At 38.8% G+C, this 19,305-nt stretch overlaps 1 protein-coding gene across 2 annotated transcripts in view; it reads left to right on the top strand.

The window, feature by feature from the left end:
• TAOK1 (TAO kinase 1) overlaps positions 1-19,305 on the top strand; it is a 145,945-nt gene that overhangs the window by 53,582 nt on the left and 73,058 nt on the right. The gene's annotated exons all lie outside the window — the stretch shown is intronic.

Raw genomic sequence — 19,305 nt, 5'->3', positions numbered from 1 at the left:
ATTAATTGTACTCACAATGTTCACAACCATTACCACTATCTATTTTCAAAACTTTTTCATCACCCCAAACAGAAGCTCTATATCTATTATCAATAACTCCTCATTTCCCCCTCTACCCAGCTGGTGGTAACCTCTAATCTACTTTTTGTCTCTATGAATTTGCCTAGTCTAGATATTTCATATAAGTGGAATCATACAATATTTGTACTTGCATGTATAGCTAATTTCACTTAGCATAATGTGTAGCATAATCACTTGGTGGGTCTTTGATGTTGTAGCATGTATCAGTACTTCATTCCTTTTTATAGCTAAATAATATTCCATTGTTTGTATATGCCATGGTTTGTTTATCCATTCCTCTGTTGATGGGCACTAGATTGTGTCTACCTTTTGCCTATTGTGAATAAATGCTACAATGAACATTGGTGTACAAGTATCTATTTGAGTCCCTGTTTTCAAATTTTGGTATGTACCTAGAAGTGAAAATACTGAATTACATAGTAATTCTATGTTTAACTTTTTGAGGAACTGCCAAACTGCACCAGAGTGGCTGCTTCATTTCCATTCCCATCAACAATGTACCAGTGTTCCAATTACTCCATGTCCTTGCAAATGCCTATTATTGTCTGTTATTTTGATTTTAGCCATCCTACTAGGCCTGCAGTAGTATCTTGTAGTTTTGATTTGCATTTCCCTAATAACATATGTCGAGCATTTTTTCACGTGCTTATTGGCCACTTGTGTATCTTCTTTGGAGAAATGTCTGTTCAAGTCTTTTGCCTGTTTTAAAAGTTGGGTTTTTTGTCTCTTTGTTGTTGAGTTGTAAGGGTTCTTTATGTATTTTGAATATTAAATTATTGGATACATGATTTGAAAATATTTTCTTGCATTCTGTAGTTTATCTTTTCTCTTTCTTGATAATGTCGTTTGATATACAAAAGTTTAAACTTTGAATGAAGTCCAGTTTATCTATTTTTTCTTTCGTTGCTCATGCTTTTGCTATCATGTCTAAGAATTCATAGCCAAATCCAAGGTCATAAAGATTTACCCCTGTGTTTTCTTCTAAGAGTTTTATGGTCTTAACTCTTCTATTTAGGTAATTGATCCATTTTGAGTTAATTTTTGTATATGTTGTGAGGTGGAGGTCCAACTTCATTCTTTGCATATGGAAATCCAGTTGTCCCAGTACTATCTGTTGAAGAGACTGTGTTCCCCACTGAATTGTCTTGACATCCTTGTCAAATCACTTGGCCATATTGTATACATTTATATCTGAACTCTTTGTTCTATTCCATTTGTCTTTATGCTAGTACCACACTAGCATACTAGCATGTTTTGATTACTGTAGCTTTGTAGTGAGTTTGAGATCAGGAATAACTTTATTATTCTCTTGAAGGACAGTTTTGGCTATTTGGGACCCCTCTCAATTCTGTATGAATTTAAAGAGTAGCTTTTCCATTTCTGTGAAAAAGCCTGTTGGAATTTTGATAGGGATTGTTTAAATCTGTAGATCATGTTTGGTAGTATTGGCATGTTAACAGTATTAAGTCTTACAGTCCATGAACACAGCATGTCTTTCTAAACATTCATTTAGGTCTTATTTAATTTTGTTTAGCAATGTTTTGTACTGTTCAATGAATTATGTTCTGATGAACCTACATTGACGTAGCATACTCACCATAGTTTATATCAGGGTTCATTCTTAGTGTTGTACATTCTTTGGGTTTGGACAAATGTATAATGACAAGTATCATTATAGTATCATATAGAGTATTTTCACTGCCCTGAAAAAAGCTCTGTGTGCAGGTTTTTGTGTAGACGTTAAGTTTGCAGTTCCTTTAAGCAAATACCAAGTGCTATTGCTGGATAAGTAAGAGTATGTTTAATTTTGTAAGAAACTGCCAAACAATGTTCTGAAGTGGCTGTACCATTTTGCATTCCTACCAGCAGTGAATGAGAGTTCATGTTGTTCTGCATCCTAACCAACCTTTGGTGCTATCAGTGTTTCAGATTTTGGCCATTCTAATTAGTATGTAGTGTTATCGCATTGTTATTTCCATTTCCCTGATAATATATGATGTGGACCATCTTTACAAATGCTTATTTGCCACCTGTATATATTCTTTGATATATACAGATATATACCTGCTATATAGACCTCTGTTAAGGTCTTTGGCTCATTTTTTTAATCAGGTTGTTTTCTCATTTAAGCGCCCAGTGGGTCCAGGACTTTTCTTTTTTGGGAAATTTTTTTTTTTGGGGGGTTCGTGGGCCTCTCACTGTTGTGGCCTCTCCCGTTGCGGAGCACAGGCTCCGGACGCGCAGGCTCAGCGGCCATGGCTTACGGGCCCAGCCGCTCCGCGGCATGTGGGATCTTCCCGGACTGGGGCATGAACCCACGTCCCCTGCATTGGCAGGCAGATTCTCAACCACTGTGCCACCAGGGAAGCCCTTTGGGAAATTTTTGATGACTTATTCAATCTCTTTACTAGTTATAGTAAGTAATAATAATAAGTAATATTATTCAGGTTTTCTATTTTTTCATCCTTTAGTCTTGGTAGGTTTTGTTTTTAGGAATTTGCCCATTTTGTCTAATTTGTTGGCATAGTACTCTCTTATAATGCTTTTCATTTCTGTAGTATCAGTAGTAATGTTCCCACTTCCATTTCTAATTTTAGTAATTTGGGTCTTCTCTTTTTTCTTAGTGTGTGTAGGTAAAGGTTTATCAATTTTGTTGATCTTTTTGAAGAACCAACTTTTGGTTTCAATTATTTTCTCTATTTTTTGAGTCTTTCACTTATCTCTGCTTTAATCTTTATTATTTCCTTCCTTCTGCTAGCTTTGTGTTTAGTTTGTTTTTCTTCTTCTGGCTTTTAAGTTGTAAAGTTAGGTTAATTTGAGATCTTTCTTTTCTTTTTAATGTGTTTATAGCTATAAATTTCCTCCTGAGCACTCTTTCACTTGGTTCCATAAGTTTTGATATGTTGTATTTTTGTATTAATTCAGCTCTCAGTATTTCTAATATGCCTTGTGACTTCTTCTTTGATACATTGGTTGTTTAAAAGTGTGCTGTTTAATTTTTACAATTTTGTGAATTTTCCATTTTTCCATTTTCGTTACTGATTTCTGACTTTATCCCATTGAGGTCAGAGAAGATACTTTGTATGATATCTATCTTTTAAAATCTACTGAGACTTGATTTTTGGCATAACATATGGTCTTTCCTGAAAAATGTCCCATGTGCACTTGAGAAGAATGTGTATTCTATTGTTGTGTATAGAATGCGTATTCTGTTAGTTCTAGTTGGTTTATTGTGTTAAGTCCTCCATTTCCCTGCTTATCTTCTGTCTGGTTGTCCTCTGCTTTATTATGAGTGGGTTATTGAAGTCTCCAACTATTATTGTAGAACTGTATATACTTACTGATCTGTCCATAGGTGTGTAAATGTTTATAATTGTTATATTTTCTTGCTGTATTGAACCTTTATTAATAAATAATGTCCTTTGTTTTTTATAACCTTTTTTGATTTAAAGTCTTGATTTACAAGTCTTTTTGTGGACCCAATTTTTCATTTCTTTTAAGTAAATACCTAAGATTTGTTGGAGTTGTTGGATCATAGGGCAGGTGTATGTTTAGTTCTATGCCAATTGCCAGACTTTTTCACTAAGTAGAAAGTTTACATTCCCATCTACAGTGTATGAGAATTCTTTTTGCTCCATATCCTTGCCAGCAATAGATGTTGACAGTCATTTTAATTTGAGTTATTCTGATGGGTGTGTAATTGTATTTCAGTTAGGTTTTAATGTACACTTCCCTGCTGATTGATGTTGTTGAGCTCTTTTTCATAGACTTAATGATTATTCACGTATCTTTGGAAGTATCTGTTCAAATACTTTGCCCATTTTTTGAAAATCAGGCTTTCTTTTTAAATTGAGTTTGTAGAATTTCCAGGATACTTGGTCAATCAATATATGTTTTGTGAATATTTTCTTCTAGTATGTGCACTGGAAAATTATATATATTCTGCAGTTTATTGGGCGTGATTATCTATGTATGTCAAGTAGGTAACATTTGTTGGTTATATTCTTCAGATCTTTTGGGTCCTTTCTGATTTTACTAGTTTGTTTTTGGTCTGTGTGTTCTATCAGTAACTGAAAGGTATTTAAAAATCTCCACTGATAGTGGATTTATCTAATTTGCTTTTTAGCTGCATCTTGTTTTACTTTATACATTTCTGATCTATGTTACTGGGAATGTACAAATTTAGGATTATTGTATCTTGTTGAATTGTCCCATTATCATTAAAATTCCACTCTTTACCTTTCTTAGTATTTCTTGCTTTAAAATCCACTTTTTTTTTTTTTGTGGTACGCGGGCCTCTCACTGTTGTGGCCTCTCCCATTGCGGAGCACAGGCTCCGGACGCGCAGGTTAAGCGGCCACGGCTCACGGGCCCAGCCGCTCCGCAGCATGTGGGATCTTCCCGGACTGGGGCACGAACCCGCGTCCCCTGCATCGGCAGGCGGACTCTCAACCACTGCGCCACCAGGGAAGCCCTAAAATCTACTTTGATATTAATGATAGCTTTCTTTGGTTAATGCTTATGTAGTGTATTTCTTTTTCCTTTTCATTTATTATTTCTGGAACTTTATTCTAAAGTATTTCTCATCTTTGTTGTTTTTTCCCCCACAAATTTTTTTCCGCCTTTATTGTGATATAATTGACATATAACATTGTGTAAGTTTAAGGTGTATAGTGTGTTAATTTGATACATTTATATATTGCAAAATGATTACTACTATATCATTAGCTAACACCTCCATCCTGCCACATAATTACCATTTCCTTTTTGTAGTGAGAACATTTATGATCTACTCTTTTAGCAGCTTTCATGTATATAATAAAGTATTATTAGTTGTAATCCCCATGTTGTACATTAGATTCCCAGAATTTGTTAATCTTATAACTTGTACCCTTTGGCCATTATCTTCCCTACCCCCAACCCCTGGTAACCATCACTCTATTCTCTGTTTCTCTGAGTTCAGCTTTTTTAGATTCCGCATATAAGTGATAATAAACAGTATTTGTCTTTCTCTGTCTTACTTATTTCACATAGCATGATGCCCTCACGTTTCATCCAGGTTGTTGCAAACAGCAGAATTTTCTTCTTTTTCATGGCTGAATAATATTCTGTTGTTTGTATGGACACACACTACATCTTAATCCATTTATCCTTTGATGGACACTTCAAGATATTGTTGTTTCCATGTCTTGATTATTGTGAATAATGCTGTAATGAACATGGAGGTGCAGATATCTCTTCAAATCGCAGTTCCAATTCATTTGGATATATATCCAGAAGTAGGATTGCTGGATCATATGGTAGTTCTATTTTTAATTTTTTGAGGAGCCTCCATACTGTTTTCCATAGTGGCCATACCAGTTTATGACCACTGCACACTCTTGCCAACACTTGTTATCACTTGTCTTTTTCATAATAGCCATTCTGACAGGCGTAAGGTGAAGGTGACATACCATTGTGGTTTTGATTTGCATTTCCCTAATGATGAGTGATATTTTCCTGTACCTGTTGACATCCGTTGTCTTTGAAAAAATGTCTATTCAGGTCCTCTACCTATATTTTAATTAGGTTGGTTTTTTGTTTTTGTTTGTTTGTTTTTTGCTATTGAGTTTTATGAGTTCTGTATATATTTTGGATATTAACCCCTTATCAGATACATGATTTGCAGATATTTTCTCCCATTCCATAGATTACCTTTCCATTTTGTTGATTGTTTCTTTCGCTGTGCAGAAGCTTTTTAATTTGATGCAGTCCCACTTACTTAATTTTGCTTTTGTTGTTTGTGCTTTGGGTGTCATATCCAGAAAATTGCTGCCAAGACCAATGTCATGGAGCTTTTTCTCTATCTCTGTTTTAATTGGAGTGTTTTGCCCATCTATATTTGATGCTGTTACTAACATAGTTGAGCATAAGTCTGTTTTCCTGTTTGATTTTTGTTTGTCCTATCTGTTCTTTCTTTATTCCTCATTCTTGCCATCTTTTGAATTAATCAAGTGTTTATTTGTTTTAAAATATAGGTTTTAATTCAGGTATGGAAAGACCAAAGACCAGGTAACAACTGCCATTGAAAAGATAGTTTAGGGATTTCCCTGATGGTCCAGTGGTAAAGAATCCCCCTTTCAATGCAGGGGACACGGGTTCGATCCCTAGTCAGGGAACTAAGATCCCACATGCCGTGGGGCAACTATGCCTGTACACCACAACTAGAGGGAAGCCTGAGTGCTGCACAACTAAGATCCGATGTAGCCAAAAATAAATAAAATAATAAGTCTTTAAAAAAAAAAGAAAAGATAGTTTATTATACTCATAGATTCCAAGAGAAGAGGGCATGCCATGCCAGAGAGGGCCACTTGGGGAAGCACTGGTATAAGTGAGAAAGCAAGGGAAAAAGCATGGGCAAGAGCCTTGTGGTTTCTGTGGGAATAAACAAGTGAAGCAGGGTAAGCAAGTTTTGGATTAACTACTTTAATTTCAGCAGGCCGTGGGTAGAGGGGCTGTCCCTAGTTGTCTGGCTCTCGGCCCTGTGGTGATTAGAATATGGTGTAGGGGCTCATAGTGTGAAGTCATTGGAGATACAAGCTCTGGATTTGTGGTTTGTATATGAAAGAAGTGCTTGTTTTTTCTCTCTAGGAATTAGCTAGCTCTGGGAGTATAGTCTCTTCCTGTTAGCAAGGCCCTAGCTGTCAAAAGCGTCAGATTACAGCAATTTAGAAGATATGATTAATATATTTTTTCTCACAATTTACCTTTTGGTTATACAGTCCTTTATTATTATTTTAATTGTTATCGTAGAGATTGTACTATATATTCTTGACTTACTATAGTTAACTTAAATGAGCACTTTTACCACTTCTCAAACAATGTAAAACCTGTACAGTATTTCAACTTTCTCCTTTTTTGGGTGCAGTTTTTCTCATACATTTTACTTCTAAAATGTCCATTTGATTCCCTTTTTGTAAAAAAAAAATATTTTATTTATTTATTTGGCTGCTCTGGGTCTTAGTTGTAGTGTGTGGGATCTTCATTGAGGCATGAGGGATCTTTTTTTTTTTTTTTAGTTGCAGCATGCGAGATCTTTTAGTTGCGGCATGCAGGATCTTTAGTTGTGGCATGCAAATTCTTAGTTGCAGCCTGTGGGATCTAGTTCCCTGACCAGGGATCAAACCTAGGCCCCCTGCATTGGGAGCTTGGAGTCTTAGCCACTGGACCAACAGGGAAGTACCCCCCCCCCCCGCCGCTTTTTTTTAAGACTCTGTCAGTAACTCCAGTATTTGAGTCTCCATTGGGCCTATTTATATTTCCAGTTTTTTCCTTTTCAGTATTTGGTCCACTTTTTAGCATGCCTTACAATTTGTGATTGGTTACTCTTCTTTTTAGAGGAGAATTTGTAGATGTTTTGGATGGTTCTATTTTTCTTCAAAGACAGTTGTGGTTTCTCTTGGTAAGCTGATAGTATAGTGTTGAATCACCTTGAGGCTTGGTTTTAGGCTTTATTAGGGCTAGTTGATGTCAGTTTTGCCCTTATTACTAGGCCTTTGCCCTTACTCTTAAACCATGGCTCTTCTAGAATCCCAACTGGCTGTCTAGGGTGTTTATCAAAGCTCAAGCAGGGCTTCCCTGGTGGTGCAGTGGTTAAGAATCCGCCTGCCAATGCAGGGGATATGGTTCGAGCCCTGGGCCGGGAAGATCCCACATGCCGCGGAGCAACTAAGCCGGTACACCACAACTACTGAGCCTGTGCTCTAGAGCCCGAGAGCCACAATTACTGAAGCCCACGCGCCTGGAGCCCGTGCTCCACAAGAGAAGCCACCGCAGTGAGAAGCCTGCACACTGCAACGAAGAGTAGCCCCCACTTGCTGCAACTAGAGAAAGCCTGTGCACAGCAACAAAGACCCAACGCAGCCAAAATAAAGTAAATAAATAAATTTATTTATTTATTAAAAAAAAAAAGCTCAAGCAGTTTGGTGGGGTTTGAATTCCAACCTCCTCTCCAGCACTTTTTGTCTTCTGAAAGCTCTGCTTATCTTTTTAGTCTTCCAACTGCTGTTTTCTTTTGGGTTTCTGGGAGTCTTAGGCAGTACATACTTAGGAGTTGACTGTTTACTTGAGGAGAATTCACAGATTTTTGAGCTGCTTCTTTTCAGCTCCCTCTTCTGTGATTATGCCTTTTTTTCCAATATATTAACCTTTAAAAAAAATTGAAATATTGTTGATTTACAATATTATGTTAGTTTCAGGTGTATAGCAGAGTGATTCAGTTATATATATTTCAGATTATTTTTCATTACAAGTTATTGTAAGATATTGAATATAGTTCCCTGTGCTATACAGTAAATCCTTGTTGCTTATCTATTTTATGTATAGTAGTTGTATGTATTAATCCCACACTCCTAATTTATCCCTTCCTCCCTCCCTTTCCCTTTTGGTAACCAGAAGTTTGTTTTCTATGTCTGTGAGTCTGTTTCTGTTTTGTATGTAGATTTATTTGTATTATTTTTTAGATTCCACATATAAGTGATATCATATAATATTTATCTTTTTCTGTCTGACTTCACTTTGTATGGTATTTTCTGCATCATTCATGTTGCTGCAAATGGCAATATTTCACTCTTTTTTATGGCTGAGTAATATTCCATCATATATATACCACATCTTCTTAAACCATGATTGTGCTTTTTAAGTTCCAGACACTTTGGAAGCTCCTATCTCTGGCCTCTCTCCTCAGCCTAGCTTCCTCCTTGGACTCTTGTTTTCCTGTAATACCACAAGTTCAAGGATGAAGCTGGAGTAAATTTATTGCTCACATTGGATACTGTTCTTCTCTCAAGGCTTCTGGTCTCTAAAGCTTTGACTACATTTGTTGCTCTCCAGTAGTTTCATACAATTGTTTTACATACATTGACTGCTTTGATTCTTGTTTGGGCTTTCGGGACAGTCTAACAGAAACATGGCAAAAATTAGTGGTGAAGTTTCCCTTGATTTATGTTTGATATTATTTGTACTTGCGTAGACTTTTCATATATCCTACTCTAAAGATATGTGGTTTTGTTTTTTATTTTTATTTATTTATTTATTTATTTATGGCTGCATTGGGTCTTCGTTGCTGCGCACGGGCTTTCTCTAGTTGTGGTGAGTGGGGACTACTCTTCGTTGCGATGCGTGGGCTTCTCATTGTAGTGGCTTCTCTTGTTGTGGAGCACAGGCTCTAGGCACACGGGCTTCAGTAGTTGTGGCGTGCAGGCTCAGTAGTTGTGGCTTGTGGTCTCTAGAGTGCAGACTCAGTACTTGTGGTGCATGGGCTTAGTTGCTCCACAGCATGTGGGATCTTCCCAGACCAGCGCTCAAACCCATGTCCCCTGCATTGGCAGGAGGATTCTTAACCACTGTGCCACCAGGGAAGCCCAAGATATGTGTTTTTGGAGCAATTGGTCTTTCATTGTTGATATTGAAAAGTAGAGAATTTCAGTAGGTTTTCTGTCTTCTTCAGACCTGCCCATATGATCTATCCAGTGAGGAATGTTATTGTCCTTTTCCTTTCGTTAAAGGGACTGAATTAAATCACATATTAGCAAATTATCAATTATTTTAAAATTTTAAATAAAACTCTAAAATTGCATTATCCAAAATCCAGAACTGAAGTGGGTGTGTTTTGAATTAAGGTTGTAATGAGAGCTAAGGATGGGATCAGAGAAAGGTAAAAAGGAAAGACAAGCAAGGCTCCTGAAGGGAGCCTCCTCCACTAAATACTAAAAAATGTAGGCTTTAATCTGAAGTCTTGAGGGAACACTGAAGTGCAACAGAAATATTATATTTCCATTTGTGACATAGAAAGTTTATTTTTGTAGCAGTGTAGAAGAGAGATTGGCAAGTGTCAAAGATCAAAGAAGGGAGGCTGATTATCAAGATTTTATAATTGGAAAGAAATGCTGAGAGCTCAAACTAGACAGTGGCAGTGAATTTAAAGCTTAAATTGATAGAATCAAAAGAACTTGTTTTCTGACAAGATAAGAGTACTTATCTGTGGTACCTCACTCATGGTACCTCACTGTGGTACCTCACTCACGGAAGAGAATTATTTACTGAGGATGGGGGAGTGGTGGGCAGGGAGAGATTCTCTAGTGCTTGGACCTCCTTGTGCAGTATTTCTGGGTTTGTCCTACCCAGGCTGGATTATTTCAGAGAGCTGTGGTTGGGAGAGAAAGTCTCATAGTCCCAGAGTTAAGTATAGCAGGGGCAACAAAAGCTAATTGGTCTAAGCTAGATATCAGGAGCTGGCTTAGGAGAGACCTGGTGGTTAAACACAATGGGTGATCCTGGATTGGGAAAAAATTCCTGTAAAGGACATTGAGATAGTTGGTGAAATTTGAATATGGACTATATATGCACTGTATAATAGTATTATATCAATGCTAAATTTCCTAAATTTGATCTTTTGTTTTTCAAGAGAATGTTCTTGTTCTCAGGAAATATATGAAGTTCTTTGGAACCAAGGGTAGGAATTTATCTCAAGTCCTATTCAATAATAAAAGAATGATAATGTGATTATAACAGTATATATTTTTAGATAAAGAGTTTCAAAGCAAATGTGGCAAAATGTTAACCAAGGATTTATCTATAGTAGGTGCCATGGTCTATATCTATAGTATAGCTCATGGTCCAGCCTGTGAACTATTTTCATTTAGCTTTCAAACTAAGAATGATTTTTACATTTGGAAAAACAAAAGGAAGAGTATGCAACAGAAAAAGAAGAAATGTATTTGGCCCACAAGGCCTAAAATGTTTAATATCTTGTTCTCCACCCTCCCAACGCAGGGGGCCCGGGTTTGATTCCTGGTCGGGGAACTAGATCCCACATGCGTGCTGCAGCTAAGAAGTGTGCCTGCCACAACTAAAAGATCCCACACGCTGCAACTAAGACATGGCGCAGCCCCCCCCCAAAAATGTATATATATATATATATATGTGTGTGTATATATATATATATATATATATATGTATAAAAAGAAACCTAGGTTCTGGTTAGGGCCACCTGAGGAACCATTGCATGGAAGCTTAGAGGGGTCAGGGGCAACTGCTCAGAGCAGGTGTTTTCTGTTAATTGTTTTGATGTCTGGGAAACATGTACCGTATAGATGAGCAAAGTTTAACTGTAGCTCACAACTGACTAACTTTGCTGTCATTCTATTTCTAGGTCACTAACATTCATATTTTGTAGTATCAGCTAAACCCATGTGGCAGTGTGTGTATGTTGCATATGTGAGTGTGCACACCTAAAAGTGTGCTTCTGATTTTATGTGCTCTCTCACCCCAGCCTCATGACAGGGCTAAATGTGCAGTGTCTTTCTATAGAGTATATACAGGAAGGACCTTCTCATCAAATTTTTTTAGGTGACTAAAAATAGTTCTTAAAATATAGGTCTGAATTTTCATTAATTGACAGTAGGGGTCACCTTAAATTTAAAAATACTTCAATTGAGCCAGGTATTCTGGCTGTCTTCAGACAAGCTAATCAAGGACTGGCATCATAATAAAGTGTTTGAAACCAAACCAAAGAGTCAGATATCCAAAAGGACCACTATCTCTAGATTGCCAGGAAGATAAACGTTCTCTTTTAGTTTCCAGTACCTTACATAGAACCAACATGATGTCTGTAGATGGGCCATAGAACACTGGCTTTGGAACCAAGCTTCCTAACAAATGTGGCAGACCATGTTTGATCCCAGTGAAGTCATTTATTTACTTTGTAAAAGTTTTTTTCTTTATTTTAAAAACAGATGTAATATTTACCTCTTATTTCCTAGTGTAAGATTTTATTAATCTGTATTCTTTTAGGGGCCTGGCAAGTTTTATATTTTCACTGGTACAGCAAATTGTTTAATGTTTTAAGAAAAAAGATACAAATATAAAAAAGGAGGTCTTCCTTGGTGGCGCAGTGGTTAAGAATCCGCCTGCCAATGCAGGAGACAGGGGTTCGATGGGTCCGGGACGATCCCACATGCTGTGGAGCAACTAAGCCCGTGTGCCACAACTACTGAGCCTGTGCTCTAGAACCCGTGAGCCACAACTACTGAAGCTCATGCGCCTAGAGCCCGTGCTGCACAACAAGGGAAGCCACAGCAATAAGCCTGTGCACCACAACGAAGAGTAACCCCTGCTTGCCACAACTAGAGAAAAGCACGTGTGCAGCAACAAAGACCCAATGCAGCCAAAAATAAATAAATAAATTTCTTTAAAAGAAAGAATTATAGAAAGACAATTTACATATAATTAATTGATATGGTGATTTCAGATCATTCTTATTAATTCATTAAAATAGCTCCCAAATGGATATTCACAGTTTCCTGGTCTGTAACAAAATGATTGGTTGTATATATTGTCTTTTTTTGCTCTTTACAGCATGAAGTTTGTCCTTAGGCCTGTAGCCAATTTTGCCTTTACTCGTTTACTTTCAGATGGTGAGAAGATATAACATGTAGTATTGTGCTCTTATTTAATTACTCATAGCTCATTTAATTCTGTTCTAAATAGTATTTTAATTTTTTTATTTTTTGAATTAAAATGGACCTACAATACTATGTTAGTTCCAAGTGCACAACATAGTGATTTGATATTTCTATATGTTACAAAATGGTTACCATGATAAATCTAGTTACCATCTGTCACCATACAAAGTTATTACAGTATCATTGCCTGTATTCCCCATGCTGTACATTTCATCCCTATGACTCACTTAGTTTCTAACTGGAAGTTTGTACCTTTTAATCTCCCTCACCTGTTTCACTTATCCCCTCACCCCCATCTCCTCTGGCAAACCACCTGTACCTTCCCTGTATCTATGAGTCTGTTTCCATTTTGTTTGTTTTGTTTTTTAGATTCCACATGTTAAGTGAAATCATATATTTGTCTTTCTCTGTCTGACTTATTTTACTTAGCATAATATCCCCTAGGTTCATCCATGGTTTCACAAATGGCAAGATTTCACTTCTTTTTAATGGCTTAGTAATACTCCATTATACACACACACACACACACACACACACACACACACACACACAGAGACACGCACCATTATATATATGTGTGTATGTATATATGCAGCATGTCTTCTTTATCCATTGGACACTTAGGTTACCTAGCTTCCATATCTTGGCTGTTGTGAATAAAGCTGCAGTGAACATGGGGGTGTGTATAATCTTTTCAAATTAGTGTTTTTGTTTTCTGTGAAAAAATACACAGAAGTGGAATTGCTGTGTTGTCTAGCAGTTCTATTTTTAATTTTTGAGGAAGCTCCATACTGTTTTCCATAGTGACTGCACCAGTGTACATCCCCAGCAATAGTGCACGACGGTTCCCTTTTCTCTATATCCTCATCAACACTTGTCATTTGTTGTCTGTTTAATAGCCATTCTGACAGGTGTGAGGTGATATCTTACTGTGCTTTTGATTTGCATTTCCCTGATGTATCTGTTGGCCATCTTTATGACTTCTTTGGGAAAATTTCTATTCAGGCCCTCTACCCATTTTTTAATTGGGTTGTTTGTTTTGATGTTGAGCTGTATGATTTCTTTGTATAATTTGAATATTAACCCCTTATCACATATATCATTTGCAAATATCTTCTCCCATTCAGTAGGCTGCCTTTTCACTTTGTTGACAGTTTCCTTCCCTGTGCAAAGCTTTTTAGTTTCATGTAGTCCCATTTGTTTATTTTTTGTTTTGTTTCCCTTGCCTGAGAAGACATATCTGAAAAAATATTCCTAAGACTGATTTCAAAGAGTGTACTGCCTATGTTTTCTTCTAGGAGTTTTAATCCATTTTGAGTTTATTTTTGTATATGGTGTGAGAGAGTAGTCCAATTTGATTCTTCTGCATGTAGCTTTCTAGTTTTCCCAACACCGTTTATTGAAGAGGCTGTCTTTTCCCCATTGTATGTTCTTGCTTCCTTTGTCATGGATTAATTAACCATATAAATGTGGGTTATTTCTGGGCTCTCTTTTCTCTCTTATTGATCTGTGTGTCTGTCTTGTGCCAGTATCATAGTGTTTTGGTAACTGTAGCATTGTGGTACAGTTTGAAATCAGGGAGCATGATACCATCAGCTTTGTTCTTTCTTAGTATTGTTTTAGCTATTTGGGGTTTTATGTTTCCTTACAAATTTTAGAATAATTTGTCCTAGTTCTGTGAAAAATGCCATTGGTATTTTGATAGGGATTGCATTGAATCTGTAGGTTGCCCTGAGTAGTATGGGCATTTTAACAATATGAATTTCTCCAGTCCATGAGTAAATACATCTTTCCATTTGTTTGTGTAATCTTCAGTTTCTTTTATCAATGTCTTACAGTTTTCAGAGAAAAGTCTTTTACCTCCTTGGAGGAATTATTCCTAGGTATTTTTTTTTGACGTAATTTTACATAAATGGGATTGTTTTCTTAATTTCTTTCTTTTTTTGATAGTTGTTATTTGTATAGAAACTCAAGAGACTTCTGTACGTTAATTTTGTATCCTGCAACTTTACTGAATTCACTGTTGAGTTCTAATAGCTTTTTGGTGGCATCCTTAGGATTTTTTAATATATAGTATCAGGCCATCTGCAAAAAGTGATAATTTTGCTTCCTCCTTTCCAATTTAGATGTCTTTTATTTCCTTTTCCTTCCTAATTGCTCTAGCTAGGACTTTCAATACTATGTTGAATAAAAGTTACGAGAGTAGTCATCCTTGTTCCTAATCTTAAAAGAAAGGCTTTCAGCTTTTCACCATTGTGTATAATGTTGTCTTCAGGTTTGTCATATATATGCCCTTTAATATGTTAAGGTATATTCCCTCTATACCCACTTTGTTGAGAGTTTTTATCGTAAATGGATGTTGATTTTTGTCAAATCTTGCTGGCCTTGTAGAATAAGTTCAGAAGCATTTCTTCCTCTTCAGCTTTTTGGAATAGTTTGAGAAGGATGGGTGTTAACTCTTCTTTAAATGTTTGGTTGAATTCACCTGTGAAGCCATCTGGTCCTAGACTTTTGTTTCTTGGGAGTTTTTTGATTACTGATACAATTCATTACTGGTAATCGGTCTCTTCCTATTTTTTATTTCTTCCTGATTCAGTCTTGGGAGATTGTATATTTCTAGGAATTTATTTATTTCTTCTAGGTTGTCCATTTTATTGGTGTATAATTGTTCCTAGTAATCTCATTTGTAATACATTTGTAGTCTGTGATGTCGGTTGTAACTTTCATTTCTGATTTTATTTATTTGGGCCCTCTCTTTTTTTCTTAACGGATCTGGCTAAAAGTTTATCAATTTTGTTTATCTTTTTGAAGAACCACCTCTTATTTTCATTGATCTTTTGTTGTATTTTTAGCCTTTATTTCTGCTCTGATCTTTATAATTTTTTCATTCTACTAACTTTGGATTTTGTTTGTTCTTCTTTTTCTAGTTCCTTTACATTTAAGGATAGGTTGTTTATTTGAGATTTTTCCTGTTTCTCGACGTGGGCTTGTATTGCTATAAACTTCCCTCTTAGAACTGCTTTTGTTATGTCCCATAGCTTTTTTTTTTTTTTTTTTTTTTTTTTTGTAGTACGCGGGCCTCTCACTGTTGCGGCCTCTCCCGTTGCGGAGCACAGGCTCTGGACGCGCAGGCTCAGCGGCCATGGCTCACGGGCCCAGCCGCTCCGCGGTATGTGGGATCTTCCCAGACCGGGGCACGAACTCATGTCCCTTGCATTGGCAGGCAGACTCTCAACCACTACGCCACCAGGGAAGCCCATCCCATAGCTTTCGGTTCATTGTATTTCCATTTTCATTCGTCTCCAGGTATTTTTTTATTTTTTCAGTGACCCACTGATTACTTAGTGTTTAATATCATATAGTTTAGCTTCCATGTGTTTGTGTTTTTGCAGTTTTTTTCCTGTAATTGATTTCTAGTCTCATACTGTTGTGGTTGGGAAAGATGCTTGATAATAATATAATATTTATATATGAATTTTTATTTTATTATTTATTATTTATTTATTTATTTTTTGGCTGCGTTGCGTCTTCATTGCTGCACGCGGGCTTTCTGTGTAGTTTCAGCGAGCGGGGGCTACTCTTTATTGTGGCGGGTGGGCTTCTCATTGCGGTGGCTTCTCTTGTTGCAGAGCACAGGCTCTAGGTGTGCAGGCTTCAGTAGTTGCAGTATTGAGTATTCATTACTCAGTCCTCCTTTTTTTTTTTTTTTCTGGTACGCGGGCCTCTCACTGTTGTGGCCTCTCCCGTTGCGGAGCACAGGCTCCGGACTCACAGGCTCAGCGGCCATGGCTCACGGGCCTAGCTGCTCTACAGCATGTGGGATCTTCCCAGGCCGGGGCACGAACCCGTGTCCCCTGCATCGGCAGGCAGACTCCCAACCACTGCACCACCAGGGAAGCCCCTGATTGCTATTCTTTGCCTTTAGCTCAGCTTTCATCTCAGCAAATGAGTTTTCTAATTTTAATTGGCTCCTCTTTATAGTTTCTAATTCCTTGTTACAGTGGTTGGCATTTTTATCAATAGCTTTCTTAATTCCTTCAGTATTTTTATTACTTTTTGAACTCGGGATCTCATAGACTGGAGAGGTCTGTTTCTTTTTTTATTAATTTAATTTAATTAATTTATTTATTTACTTATTTGGCTGCATTGGGTCTTCTTTGCTGTGCGTGGGCTTTTTCTAGTTGTGGCGAGCGGGGGCTACTTTTCATTGTGGTGCGCGGGCTTCTCATTGTGGTGGCTTCTTGTTGCGGAGCACAGGCTCTAGACGCGCGGGCTTCAGTAGTTGTGGCACGCAGGCTCAGTAGTTGTGGCTCGTGGGCTCTAGAGCGCAGGCTCAGTAGTTGTGGTGCACGGGCTTAGTTGCTCCGCATCATGTGGGATCTTCCTGGACCAGGGCTCGAACCCATGTCCCCTGCATTGGCAGGCAGATTCTTAACCATTGTGCCACCAGGGAAGTCTCGAGAGGTCTGTTTCATTGCTTGTTCTTTCAGGAGATTTTTCTTGTTCTTTTAATTGGGAGTGGTTCCTCTGCTTCTTTATTTTACTTATATTTCTCTGACTCTGTGCATTTAAGAGAAACCCTTATCTACTGTGGTCTTGAAGGGCTGTTTTTATGTGGGAGCATCCTTGTGTAGCCTGTGTGAGTCTGATATTTTTGGTGCGAGGACTGTTTTTAATATGGGTTCCTGCCATGTCTTTCTTCAGTGTGTGGTGGCTTTTATCCTCTTGGTAGGAGGTGTGATTGGTGTTGTAGTGAGCAGATAGCCTGCACTGGATGTTGAGTGGGGCCTCCTATTTGCTCTGTAATTGTCACAGCCCTTTCGGGGGTAAGGTCTGCTCCTCAGTTGTTGTAATAGAAGCCCCTAGATCGGTTTCTGAGCTGTGATGTGAGGTAGGTGGTACTGGAGCACCTCCGCTGGGAGAGGAGCCACTGAGTATTCCTCTACAGGAGCTGTCCACCAGGAAGTGCACTCTGTGGTGTTGCCTGTCACGTTATGTGCACTCACAAAGTACACTGTTGTTGGCACTACCTTCAGCCTTGCCTCAGTCAAGGGAATGCAGGCAGTCAGCCTGGATATCCCTTAGGCTCTGTGCTCACAAAGCCAGTAGGGCAGATCTACTGAAGTCAGGCACCTGGACATTCCATGGGGGCTACAGAATCAGCCCAGGTCCTGGCCCTGCCTCTGCATGCCTGTGTCCGCAAAGCCTGTAGCTACTAACACAGGACCACCCCAGCCTTGGAAGCAACAGTAATCCACTGGGATGTCCCGCAGGCACAGAGCTTACAAAGCTGCCAGTAGCCATGTAAATCCACCAGTCTCACAGCCCCTGAGGGTAGGCTCAGATTTCAGCCCCACCTCTGCATGGGGACAACCCACCAGCACAGAGGTGGTAGAGGTGGAGCCACATTGACTGTGAGCTCAAGTGAGCTCGTGGAGAATGAGGCTGCTATGATGGGGCCCCGCCCCTCCCTTTACATGTGTGTTTAACTATGTGGCTTCTATTGTGGCCCCAGGCTCTATCCTGCGCACACCCCTGGTTGCAGCCCAGAGCACCCTCCAGCTCCTTCCGGCTGTCTCCACACAGTCAACCCCAGCCCTTTCCCCAGGTCTGTCCACTGAAGCCCAAGTTGCAGCACTCAGCCCCTGCACGCACCAGCAGATGTGCATCTCGGGCTGGGAAGTGCAGCGAGGTGTCCAGGACCATCTGTGCTGGTTTCTCTCTGTTCTGCCTCCCACAGTCTGGTTGCTGCACTCTCCTCTGAGCCTGTGAAGCTCCGTATCTGTCCCAGCTGATCTCCCAACCGGTGAAAGGGGTTCCCAGACTGAGGGAACCTTCCTCTTTTATAGCTCCCTCCCAGGAGCACAGGTCCCATCCTGATTCCTTTTTTTTTTTTTCTTCATTCTACTCTGTTATGTGGTGCTCTTTCTTGCAGTTTTAGTTGTATTAGATATTCTGCCAGCGTTCAGTAGGTATTCTGTGAGAATTCTTCCACATGTAGATTTTTTTTGTTTTTTGGTTTTTTTTGGCGGTATGCGGGCCTCTCACCGCTGTGGCCCCTCCTGCTGCGGAGCACAGGCTCCGGACGCGCAGGCCCAGCGGCCATGGCTCACGGGCCCAGCCGCTCCGCGGCACGCGGGATCCTCCCGGACCGGGGCACGAACCCGTGCCCCCCGCATCGGCAGGCGGACCCCCAACCACTGCGCCACCAGGGAAGCCCTGTAGATGTATTTTTGATGTATTTGTGGGAGGAGGTGTGCTCCACGTCCTTCTCTTCTGCCATCTTTATCCCGAGAAGCGGTTTTCTTAATGTCCAAGAAAGAAGTTAGGAGTAAGGAAATGAGGAAGGCTAGAAACAACCCTGTTGTATGTCGGATTGGAATTGGAGGTATCAGTAGGAACTCCTCTCTCTCTCTCTCTCTCTCATGCGCACACACACACACACAGATATACACATAGTTATAAAGAATAAAAATTCCTTTTATTAAATGTAGAAGGACTAAGGGAAATAATTGTTGCAGCCAAGATCCACTAGTAGATGCTAAAATTAGTAGGTTAAAGTTTGAGATGAAACAGGATATATGCATAATCTCAAGTATAGCCCCAAAGATATTTATTAATTAAAATGGAAAAATCGGGCTTCCCTGGTGGCGTAGTGATTGGGGTTAGTAGTTAATAATTTTACCGGTGTTAATTTCTTAGTTTTGATAATTTTATTATG

Source organism: Monodon monoceros, unplaced genomic scaffold, assembly GCF_005190385.1.
Source record: "Monodon monoceros isolate NGI ecotype Baffin Bay Population unplaced genomic scaffold, NGI_Narwhal_1 Super_Scaffold_9, whole genome shotgun sequence".
Taxonomy (NCBI): domain Eukaryota; kingdom Metazoa; phylum Chordata; class Mammalia; order Artiodactyla; family Monodontidae; genus Monodon; species Monodon monoceros.
Note: the sequence above shows the minus strand (reverse complement) of the source record. Positions and strands in the feature narration are given on the sequence as shown.